The following is an 11,110-nucleotide window of genomic DNA, read 5'->3' on the forward strand; positions in this document are numbered from 1 at the left end:
ATCGGACCCGCCGTCAACAGGAAATCCAAGGCAAACGCCCAAACAGTGGTATCCCCTTGACGGAGATCGCAGATTCTCCGGGCGTGACGGCTCTGCACAATGCATGTGCGCTGTCCATGGCGCTCTCTGCAGCGTTGTCCGTTTCACTGTCTGCTGGGTTCTCTTTTGGCAGTTTGTTCTGTCAGGGATTGTGGACAGAACCCAAGCGCAGACAGTGAAAGGGTTAACAGAAAAGACTTTAATATCAAATAAACACAAAACAAAACCCACGAGGGGTCAAATCCACAAGACAATAAACTAATACTTCACAGAGAACAAAAACACTGACTAGACTGACTAAGAATAAACACTTGACTAAGACACCGACTAGACTTTACTTAAACTTAATGACAGGAACATAGTGTCAAGACAAAAGTTGTAACCTCATTCATAGATGTATCTAGGCAAAACAAACCGCACAAGACAGAAAACACCAGGGCACTAAATAAGGAACCAAATCAAGCAGGGAACAGGTGAGGGGCATGAAACCATAACAAGATAATTAACGAGGTAACGAGAGGGCGGAGACTTAGACGAGACCGGAGACATAGACGAGACCGGAGAGCTCGTGTAATGCTGAACCCAGCGATGCCTACGAGCTTCCACACAGAACAAGTGGTACTGTCATGATCCTGCCCCAGGACTAGAAAAACTCGACAAGACGATGCAGAACCGTGACAGGATGTTTCTGTTTATTGTAAAAGTTTTGTATGAGTCTCTTGATTGTCCTCAATGTAAACAGATGAATCTCAACATCATACTGTTACTGCTGGACATGAGTCAAATATACAGAAATGCTGAAAAAGCAAAGATTCTTGAGGACCTGGATGATTTTTCAGAAGGTCAGTGGACAGTTTAATGACTCAGGACAAACAACAAACCCTTAAACAACTATGACCTAATTTAAAAACATTGATTTGCAGGTAACATCAGTGTTATAATCAGGGGGATGTAAACTTTTGACCTGGGCTACTTTTAGAAATTCTATTATTCTTTAGTGTGAACTTTATGTTAACATTTCTTTCGTAAAATAACTTGGGTAACACTTTATTTGACGGGGTGTTCATAAGACTGACATGACACCTTCATAATCATGACATGACAAATGTCATGAATATGAAGGAGATTTTATGCATCTTTATGACAACTGTCATTAAGTGTCATTCGCTCATTTATGTATTTTTTAATGCAAAGATGACATTGTTTGAGATGTCTTTGTTATGACATAAACTTGACATAAAGCAATACATCATAATCTGTCAGTGTGTTTGTCAGGACAACTTGACATTACCAAGACAACATAACCTGTCATAAACATGACATAGCAGAATAATAATCAAACTTAAGAAAAACTGTCAAATAAAGTGTTACCATAACTTGTTCAGGGCAGGACTAAATTCAAATTAAACCTTAGTTTTCAGCATTTTCCAGATTCTGCAAGGGGGACTTCAAATGTTACAGTTTACAAAATATTTTTATTATCTGGTATACTGTAACAGATCTGTCTTCTGTATACCTAATAAAACCCGTAACAGTGTCTAAATGTCTTTAAAATAATCACAAGATGTTGTAGTTATGTAACAGTTCAGCAGTTAAAATAAAACATTTACGTGAAAACTGGTGTTGGTTATTCTGTAAAAACGATTATAATTTTTGGCATAATATGCATGGTTTTGAGCTTGTTTATCTGAGACTCGCTAATATCAGCACGCTTTTTACTTTCTTTTAGCTTGTTCTCTTTAGCTTGCACATACAGTAGATGAACAAGCCTGCTCTTCATAAAAGGCAAGCACACAAGTGACTCAACGAATTTAAATTGTGTGACCATGACATGTAAATTGATAAGTTGATTACAGAGTTTAAGTCAGCCTCCTAAAACATGCAGTTTAAGTTTATTAGACAAATTCTGCAGTCTGTAGACCTTGAAACTCAAATGCTCTACTGTTTAGCTAGCCTACAACCATAAAGGTTAAGTTTTAATATACTTCTTTAAATCACAAAATAACTGTAAATCTGTCATTTAAAACTCATTAACACAATGCCAACTGTGTTAAATGTGCTAAAGTGATATTGCCATGTGTCCCAGTAGTTGTATGCTGGTCTTAACATAATTTCTTTTGAAAATAAAATAAACCAAGTATATACAGTCTTTATCTTGATTTTTTTATTGTAAAAGGACTTTCTACAAAAAAATCATATTATATGATTTAAGTAGATTTTCCCGTTGGGTTCAGGTTGTATGGTTTCACTCTTCTTTTGCCTAAGGATAAAAGATGCAAGTTAGACAAACTGTCAGTAAATCATAAGCTGAATGCAGTCTCTATGCTTCTTTGAATGTATTCGCATTTTCATTTAAGTAAAAAAGCTAACTTATTAGAACTTAGTAAATGCAGCAAAACTTGTACAGACCCTGTAGAATGTTATTCAACTGACCTTTCCAGCATCGCGGCTCTTGGCTCTGAGTTTGTTGACCTGAGACTCAGAAATGTCAGCACGCTCCTCAGCCTCCTCCAGCTCATGCTGCACCTTTCTCAACTTGGACAGGTAAGAGTTGGCTTGTTCCTCCTTAAAAAGGAATTTTAACCATGTTAGCAACTATGCTTTGCAAACAAGTTTGCAACTGTATAACTTACTAGTAAAAACAAAATTAAAACATTCAGATTTGTTTTACGTACCGCCTCTTCAGCCTGCCTCTTATATCCCTTGACTTTCAGCTGAAGCTTGTCAACCAGATCCTGAAGTCTTACGATATTCTTCTTATCCTCCTCTGACTACAAACAATACAAAGATTTGATTTTAAATGTTTTACTATAAAACATGTTTAACTTTTACACTTGGATCTATAGACATGGTTAGATAGATACCTGGTAGCTGAGCTCTTTCACTCTCCTCTCATATTTGCGGACACCTTTAACAGCATCAGCTCCACGTCTCTGTTCAGCCTCAACTTCAGTCTCAAGCTCACGAACCTACAGAAGAACATAAAGGGTAATAGAGAAATGTACAACTTGGTTAGTGCCTCTTAGTCATTTTGGAACAGTATAATATTTGATTTACTGTTTCTGTGAATTTTAAAAATAATAAAAATGACGACAACAACAATTTGTAAAGAAATTCTTTAGACGGTAAATTAAATTATGTTTGATGTGGTTCTGAAAATACTCACTCTGCTTTCCAGTTTCTGGAGTTGTTTCTTTCCTCCCTTCATGGCCAGATTCTCAGCCTCATCCAGACGGTGCTGCAGGTCCTTCACTGTGACCTCCAGATTCTTCTTCATCCTCTCCAGATGAGAGCTGGTGTCCTGCTCCTTCTTGAGCTCTTCAGCCATCATGGCAGCCTGTAATTCAAAAGGACATCCTCTTGTTTCAAATGGATTGCAAAACCATTACATTTCTAATAATTAGGACCATAACTATACTTTAATTCTGTAGCTCTCCATTACTCACATCAGTGATGGCCTTCTTGGCCTTCTCTTCTGCATTTCTTGCTTCCTGAACAGTGTCATCGACTTCACCCTGGACCTGAACAAGGTCAGCCTCAAGCTTCTTCTTGGTGTTCAGGAGACTTGTGTTCTACAGAATGGATAAAGACATTAAAATGGAGAGCACTGTTCAAATGAAATAAATAAATAGAAGACAATATAATAATATAATGTTGTTACCTGAGAGTGCATCAGTCCAACTCGTTCACTGACATCCACCAGCTCTTGTTCAGCCACTTTGCGGCCTCTCTCTGTCTGCTCCAGAGCAACTCTCAGCTCCTCAATCTCAGCCTGCATCAGAGTGTTTCTGCGCTCCACCATGGCCACCTGCTCCTTCATGTCTTCTTGTCCTCTCACGGCATCATCAAGGTGGAGTTGGGCATCCTGAACATATCATTAGTTTTTCTATAAGCCTGTGTCTAAACTTTTACCTAAGATACTTCAATATTATTCTTCAAGGTATAATGTATGCTCTTCGTATATGCTAAAGTCAAAGGGAAGTCACATACCTTGAGTTGTCCCTGAACATTCCTCAGCTGTTTCTGAGCCTCAGCAGCCTGGCGATTGGCATGGCTCAACTGAATCTCCATCTCATTAAGGTCTCCCTCCATCTTCTTCTTGATTCTCAGAGCATCATTTCTGCTCCTGACCTCAGAGTCCAGTGTGCTTTGCATGGATTCAATGACTCTCTGGCTGTTTCTCTTGATCTGCTCCATCTCCTCATCCTTCTCTGCAAGCTTCCTGTCAATCTCACCCTTCACCTGGTTTAGCTCAAGCTGGACACGGAGAATCTTGGACTCCTCATGCTCCAGGGTGCCCTGTAAAATGAGAAAAACAAGACGACGTGAGTATATACAAGCAGCACACTGGTTCCAGATATATTATTTTAAACTTAAAATCCACAAACCCTTTACTTTTACTTAATATATATGACATCGCTCTTTCCACAGTCTTTCTAATGCCCGCTTGCTCTCTTCTCTCCATCAACAAGAGCTACAAGTTTGTTATGGTACTCGGCCCGACTTTGTTTTCTAAAGCCTTTTGAAAAAATACTAACCCAGCCTTTAACATTATTTACTACATTACTACCAAGACCAAAATAGCCTACTTATACAACATTTATTCATTTTAGTTAAAATAATACAGCTGTTATCAAATTAATTTGAAAAATTGTCTTCACCATTTCTTATTTATTCAAAGCATTATGCTTTTCCGTAAAAATAAAATTGTTCTTCTAAAATGATTCTAATGTTATGTGTAAGCAGATGACATATACTGGACAAATATATTGAAATATAATTGAACGTAATATTAAACAATAATGTTGATATGGCACAGTAATTACCAAGAAAAAAATAAAATGTACGCCATGTAAAAAAAAGGTTGCCGAACCCTGAGATAGCATATTAATCTATAGTCTACTTTCTTCTTTCATCTTCAGATACTCACTTCAGCCTCCTCCAGGGCGGTCTGAATCTCAGACTTCTCAGTCTCCACTGTTTTCTTGGCCTTTTCCAGCTCATGAATGCTCTTACCAGTCTCACCCAACTGCTCAGTCAGATCTGAGATCTCCTCTACAGAATAGACATAAATATTATCACCCCATAATGAAAAGTACTCGCTGATATTTACCAATCCAGACAACACACATTCAGACACATTCAGGTTAATATTGCATTCAACAATTTCATTCTTACGCTGGAGATTCTTGTTTTCTCTTTTGAGTGTCTCCAGATGATCCAGAGACTCCTCTTAGGAGTTCTTTAACTTGAACAGTTCAGTGCTGAGTGAGCGGGCCTCTTTCTGGGCACCTTCCAGCTCTGCCTGACCCTCCTCATACTTCTGCTTCCATTCTGCCAGAACCTTTGGGTAAGATTAAATTTTGGTTAGTATAGACAAAACCCATTTGTTTCTATCTCAAAAAATGAATGTTTTTTATATTGATGGACTGTCCTCTCTTCTGTATTACAGTATATGTAATTGTAATTGTGTTTATGTGTAATTGTGTTTTATGAGAAGCCAAAGACAAATTTCCAGTGTTGGACAATAAAGTTTAAACTAACTAACTAACTAATTAACTATCTTATTGCGAAATGACTTTACCTTGTCGAAATTCCTTTGTTTTTTGTCAAGGTTTGCAGCCAATGCATTTGCTCTCTCCACATCAATCATGAGGTCCTCCACCTCACCCTGTAGTCTCTGCTTGGTCTTCTCCAGAGAGGCACATTTGGAGTTCACTGCCTCAATTTGTTCTTCTGCCTCTTGCAGACGCTGAGCCAGCTTCTTCCTGTTGTGCATTTTGAAGTCAGACATGCAATTTTATATAGTATTAACAAATGTATTTATCAGTTCTTTTGATAGTCATACTTGGCCTCTTCAAGCTCCTCTGTGCGCTGGATGGCATCAGTTTCATATTTGCTTCTCCACTGAGCGACCTCACTGTTTGCTTTAGACATTCCCCTCTGGAGCTCAGCCTTTGCCTCCTGCTCTTCCTCAAACTGCTCACGGAGCAGGTCACAGTCATGACGGGCTGACTGCACTGCATGGGCCAGAGCATTCTTAGCCTAGAAGAACAAGTCAGAGGCTATTTTCTTTGTTCTGCAGGAAGTGACAAATGTGTAGAAGCAATGATTCTGTTGTATTACCTTAACCTCCTCTTCAGTCTGTCTCTTAAGCTCCTCAACTTGTTGAGTGAAAGCTTGTTTGCCTCTGGTGAGCTGGGAAACAAGAGCTTCCTTCTCCTCCAGCTGACGGCCAAACTCACCTTGTGAGATTTAGAGTCTTTATGTCACATTGTGCTATAGTATCCAGTTTAGTTCACTACTGTAGCACTAATTCAAAATGCAATTAAGTTCTATTTATCAAAACGAAATCTGGAAATTACAAATTTGTGTTCATTAGAAGGCATTTGTTAAATAAGACAAAATAAATATTATTTTAATTTAAAAAATGAATAGAATTTAATTTTGAAATCGATAACAAAATGAACAGTATGTTACCATTTTCAGTTTGAAGTCTTGCTCTTTGAGCACTGATGTCATTTATTTGGCGAACATTCTCATCGTTCTTGGACTTGATTTCACTGAGTGTGTCCTCCAGTGTGCGGCACATCTTCTCGAGATTGCCCTGAAAACAACAAAACCATCAGATCTTTGAGAATCGGTATCATGTTTCATTTATTCTTCTAGAAAATAAATTCTCAACCTTTGCTTTGGCAACAGCCTCCATGTTGCTGGAGAGATCATCAATCTCCATTTTGTATTCACTCTTCTCTTTCTCAAGCTTCTGCTTGACACGCTGTAGGTTGTCAATTTGTTCTCCCAGCTCGGCCACACTGTCTGCCTGTTTCTTGCGGAGGGCAGTAGCGGTAGCTTCATGCTGAAGGGTGGATTCTTCCAGATCACGACGCAGCTTCTGAAATTCAGCTTCACGCTTCTTTTTCATCTCGATCTGAGCAGCAGTTGCTCCTCCGGCTTCTTCAAGCCTCTCGCTGATCTCCTCAAGTTCCCTGGAGAGATCAGCTCTCTGCTTCTCAACCTTGGCACGAGCAGCACGCTCAGCCTCAATCTCTTCCTCCAGTTCCTCAATGCGAGCCTACAAGAGCAAATAGTGAAACATACTTTAATAATCTTAAATTAACCTTTTTGAACAATGCCACAAACAGTCTAAAAATACCTGAAGCTCCTTGATCTTCTTCTGAAGTTGAGCTCCAAGAGATTGTTCATCTTCAATCTTACTAAGCAGCTGGCTTGTTTCAAAGTCTTTCCTGTAGCTATTTAACAAAACCATGTATGAAACGTCACAAGACATCAGTACAGTATTAATTGAAGCATGTTTTTAATTACTTTTTCAGCTTCTCGTCAGTTTGCTGCTTGTCATTCTCTAGGTCCATGACGGTCTCCTGGGCTAGTTTAAGGTCTCCTTCAAGCTTTCTCTTTGCTCTCTCAAGGTCCATACGGAGCTTCTTCTCTTGCTCCAGGGAACCCTCAAGCTATGAGACATGAACATAGAATATGTTTTCAAAATAAATGTAGGCAAAAATCTTTTTTAATAATAGTCTGAGAACAATTACTCACATCATCAACTTGTTGCTCAAGCTTTGTCTTGGATTTGGTCAGGGTGTTGACTTTGTCTTCCTCTGCCTGGAGATCGTCCAGAGTCTGCTGATGTGACTCTTGGAGAGCTTTCTTCTCCTTTGTGAGCTTGCCAATGCTCTCATCCTGAGCTGCCATTTCCTCAGTCAGGTTCTTGACCTGATATTTGATAGCATTAGATCTTGTTTTTTTCCAATTCATATTTTATAACAAATGTGTAATGGCAAATAAAAAACACAAACCTTATTCTCAGTGGCATGTTTCTCCTTCTCAACTTTAGCCAAGGTAAGCTCTAGGTCATCAATGTCTTTCTTCAGTTCAGAACACTCATCCTCCAGTTTCCTCTTCTTGGCTGTAAGTTCAGCATTGATTTCTTCTTCATCTTCCAGTCTCTCAGTTGTCTCTTTCAGTTTAGCTTCAAGCTGGATTTTGCTTTTGATCAGACCCTCACACCTCTCCTCAGCATCTGATAGATTATCAGATTCCTGAAGAACAAAAATCCTTTTTAAAAACAAGAAAACCTCAATTTCAAATTAATTGGCATTCAATAAAGTATACTTACAGAGGCTACTTGCAGCTGCAGATCATTTTTCTCTTGCAGCAGAGCAACCATCTTCTCTTCAAGCTCCTTCTTTTTAGCTTCAGCCTTGATCAGATCTTCTTTGCATTTTGCAAAGTCCTCTTTCATAGATGACAGCTCCTTCTCAGTCTCAGCACTCTTCAGCAGAGGTTTAATCTTGTAGTAAACCTTCATCCATGGCCAGTGTTTGACATTCATGAATGAGCGGACGTTGTATTGGATGGTGTAAATAGACTCCCTGTGAATAGTCATTTATTGTCATTTACATCAGTACTACAGTGGTATTACAGTTTTTTTTTTCATAATGCTCACCTTCTCTCCATCATCTTCACAAACTCTCTCCTCATGAGGTAACCACGGCAAAGAGCCTGAGTCATTGTGACCAGAGCAGCCAGTTTCTCATCACGCATCTCCTCAAGAGTACCCAGAAGACCAGCTTTGAAGAACACCTGCATTTAGGTAAAATAATAGAGAGATTAATATAATTTTGGTGCGGTTTCCCAGACAGGGATTAGTTTAATCCAGGACTAGGCTTTTGCTAAATTAGGACATTTAAGTAGTTTTTACAAACATGCCTAACAACACAATGGCACTGAAATATTTTAAAGACTACCCCTGTGGTGAAAATCAAGTTTTTAATATTGTTTATAATATGTTTATGTGGGGTTTTTAATATGCTTTAAAGCCCCAGTAAAATCTAAATGAAAGTTTATTTTCCTTTAATTAAACATAAATTAGCCTTAAGGACGTCAATAAACTGATATGCTCCTACGTGCTGACAAAATTCCCATTTAGAAGACATAAGCGTTGAAAACTGACAGCCTGCACTTGCGCTTAAAAAAATCTAGAAATGCCATGACATCACGCTACACTTCAGCCTCTCGTCAAAGTTCTTGTCCAATCAAATCTGCTTTAGAATCCAAAGAGTCCCGCCCCCTTCACTATGAGAGCTGAGGAAGCGGCGCCTCAAATCAGTCACTTGTTTGCACATTTATTATGTCCTACATGGAATGACGCATAATGCATTAGAGGGGATATGCTCCCAGAAATTATAGATCCTCTTCTTAGCATTTTTAACTCATGTCTGACACTAGGATACATGCCTAAAGCATATAAGGTGGCTGTTATAAGGCCCCTTGTCAAAAAAGAAAAACTCGACCCTAGGGAACTAGTTAACTACAGGCCTATATCGAATCTACCTTTCATTTCTAGAGTACTTGAAAAAGTAGTTTCAACGCAATTATGTTCCTTCCTCCAAAGGAATGACATCAATGAAGAATTCTAGTCTGGATTTAAAGGACATCACAGTACAGAGACTGCTTTGATCAGAGTTACAAATGATCTGCTTTTGGCGTCTTACCGTGACTGTATCTCGTTATTGGTGCTGCTAGATCTTAGTGCTGGATTTGAAACCATTGACCACATCACACTCTTACATAGACTTTACATCAGCATTAATGGAATAGCTTTGAAATTGTTTAAATTTTACTTATCCGACCGTTTTCAATTTGTATCAATGAACAATGAGGTGTCACGCAAACCACAAGTACAGTAAGGTGTACTCACCAACGTAAATAACAAGCTTCAAATGACACATCACTGGTATCACTGATCTTCCTATTCTTTTCGGTAGACTTTTACACCACTGTGGCTATTACGCTGTTGAATGCAGCTTTGCCAGGCTGATTGTGTGCCGTAAACGAAATGCTATTGGTTATTTTAAAAGGGGGTGGGGTCACTCGATATGTCTCGCGCTCTCTGCATTTTTGAGTTAAAAATTACGTCAACACATCAAATAATGCTGCGCGTTCCAAGGAATTGCAGTGTGGCTTTATGACAAACCATGTGCAAATTGTAGTTTACCAAAGACAGTTTAAAAACTGCAGTTTGAAACTAATGACGTCATGAACCTGTAACCAATCACATCAACTCATTTGACCCCTGTGGATCAGCAGTTTGATGCATACATATGCAAAGTTGGCGCATAGATTCTGACTGAAACAATCGCTACACTGCTGTGTCAGCGCTCAGATTCACTTTCAGTTTTAGCAGAGTCTGGCAGAGTGCAATTGAGTGGAGTCGGGGCTAATTTGCATATTCATGTATCTGCGTATACTAAATGAAGCTGAGGTGCTGAGTTACATTCAACCTATTTCACTGGGAAAACATTTTTTGAATATGTCATTTTGATGGACAACGATTAGTTTTAGGGATAAAATTATTGACCACAGGGGGACTTTAAGATATGTCAGTGAAAGCTGTTTTCAGTTTGGATAGCTCTAACATTTATTTTAGTCTATGACTAGTAAGATTCCCTGTCCTGGAAACCGCCCCTTAGAGTTTACACTAAACATTATTATTTCTAAAAAAAAACGGATAATCGTAAAGCAGAATGTGAACCTTTGTGTGTCCAAATCTGTACTCGTCATGATTAACATCGATGGATCCCAGGAGTTTCTCAGAAGCTTTCTTGTTGTCCATGAATTGTCCCTCAGGGATAACACTGGCATTCAGCACCTTGTATCTGTGGATGAATCAAACTGCTTTACATCTTTGATTTAATGAAGATTAGCCTCAAAAAAGAAACAATATTTTCATGGTTCCATTTACCTCTGTTTGAAGTCACCATAGACTATTCTGCTGGGGAAGCCTTTTCTGCAGATTCTGATACCTTCCAGTACACCTTTACACCTTAGCTGGTGGATAACCAGGTGGTTCTCCATTAGACCTATAAAAACAGTGGATGGCATAAGTTTGATAGATGTACAATGCCTCTCATTAACATAACTGTGTGTCCTTTTAATATCAGAATATATGTTAGTGCTTCATGATTTTACCTGGAGTCTTGGACTCATTGGGAATCAGACAACGTACAAAGTGAGGGTGAGTGCTCCTCAAGTTGGTCATCAGCTTGCC

At 38.9% G+C, this 11,110-nt stretch overlaps 1 pseudogene; it reads right to left on the reverse strand.

Moving 5' to 3' along the window:
* Positions 1–2,181: 2,181 nt before the first annotated feature.
* LOC130546401 (myosin heavy chain, fast skeletal muscle-like) overlaps positions 2,182–11,110 on the reverse strand; it is a 17,789-nt pseudogene continuing 8,860 nt past the window's right edge.

Source organism: Triplophysa rosa, linkage group LG2, assembly GCF_024868665.1.
Source record: "Triplophysa rosa linkage group LG2, Trosa_1v2, whole genome shotgun sequence".
Taxonomy (NCBI): domain Eukaryota; kingdom Metazoa; phylum Chordata; class Actinopteri; order Cypriniformes; family Nemacheilidae; genus Triplophysa; species Triplophysa rosa.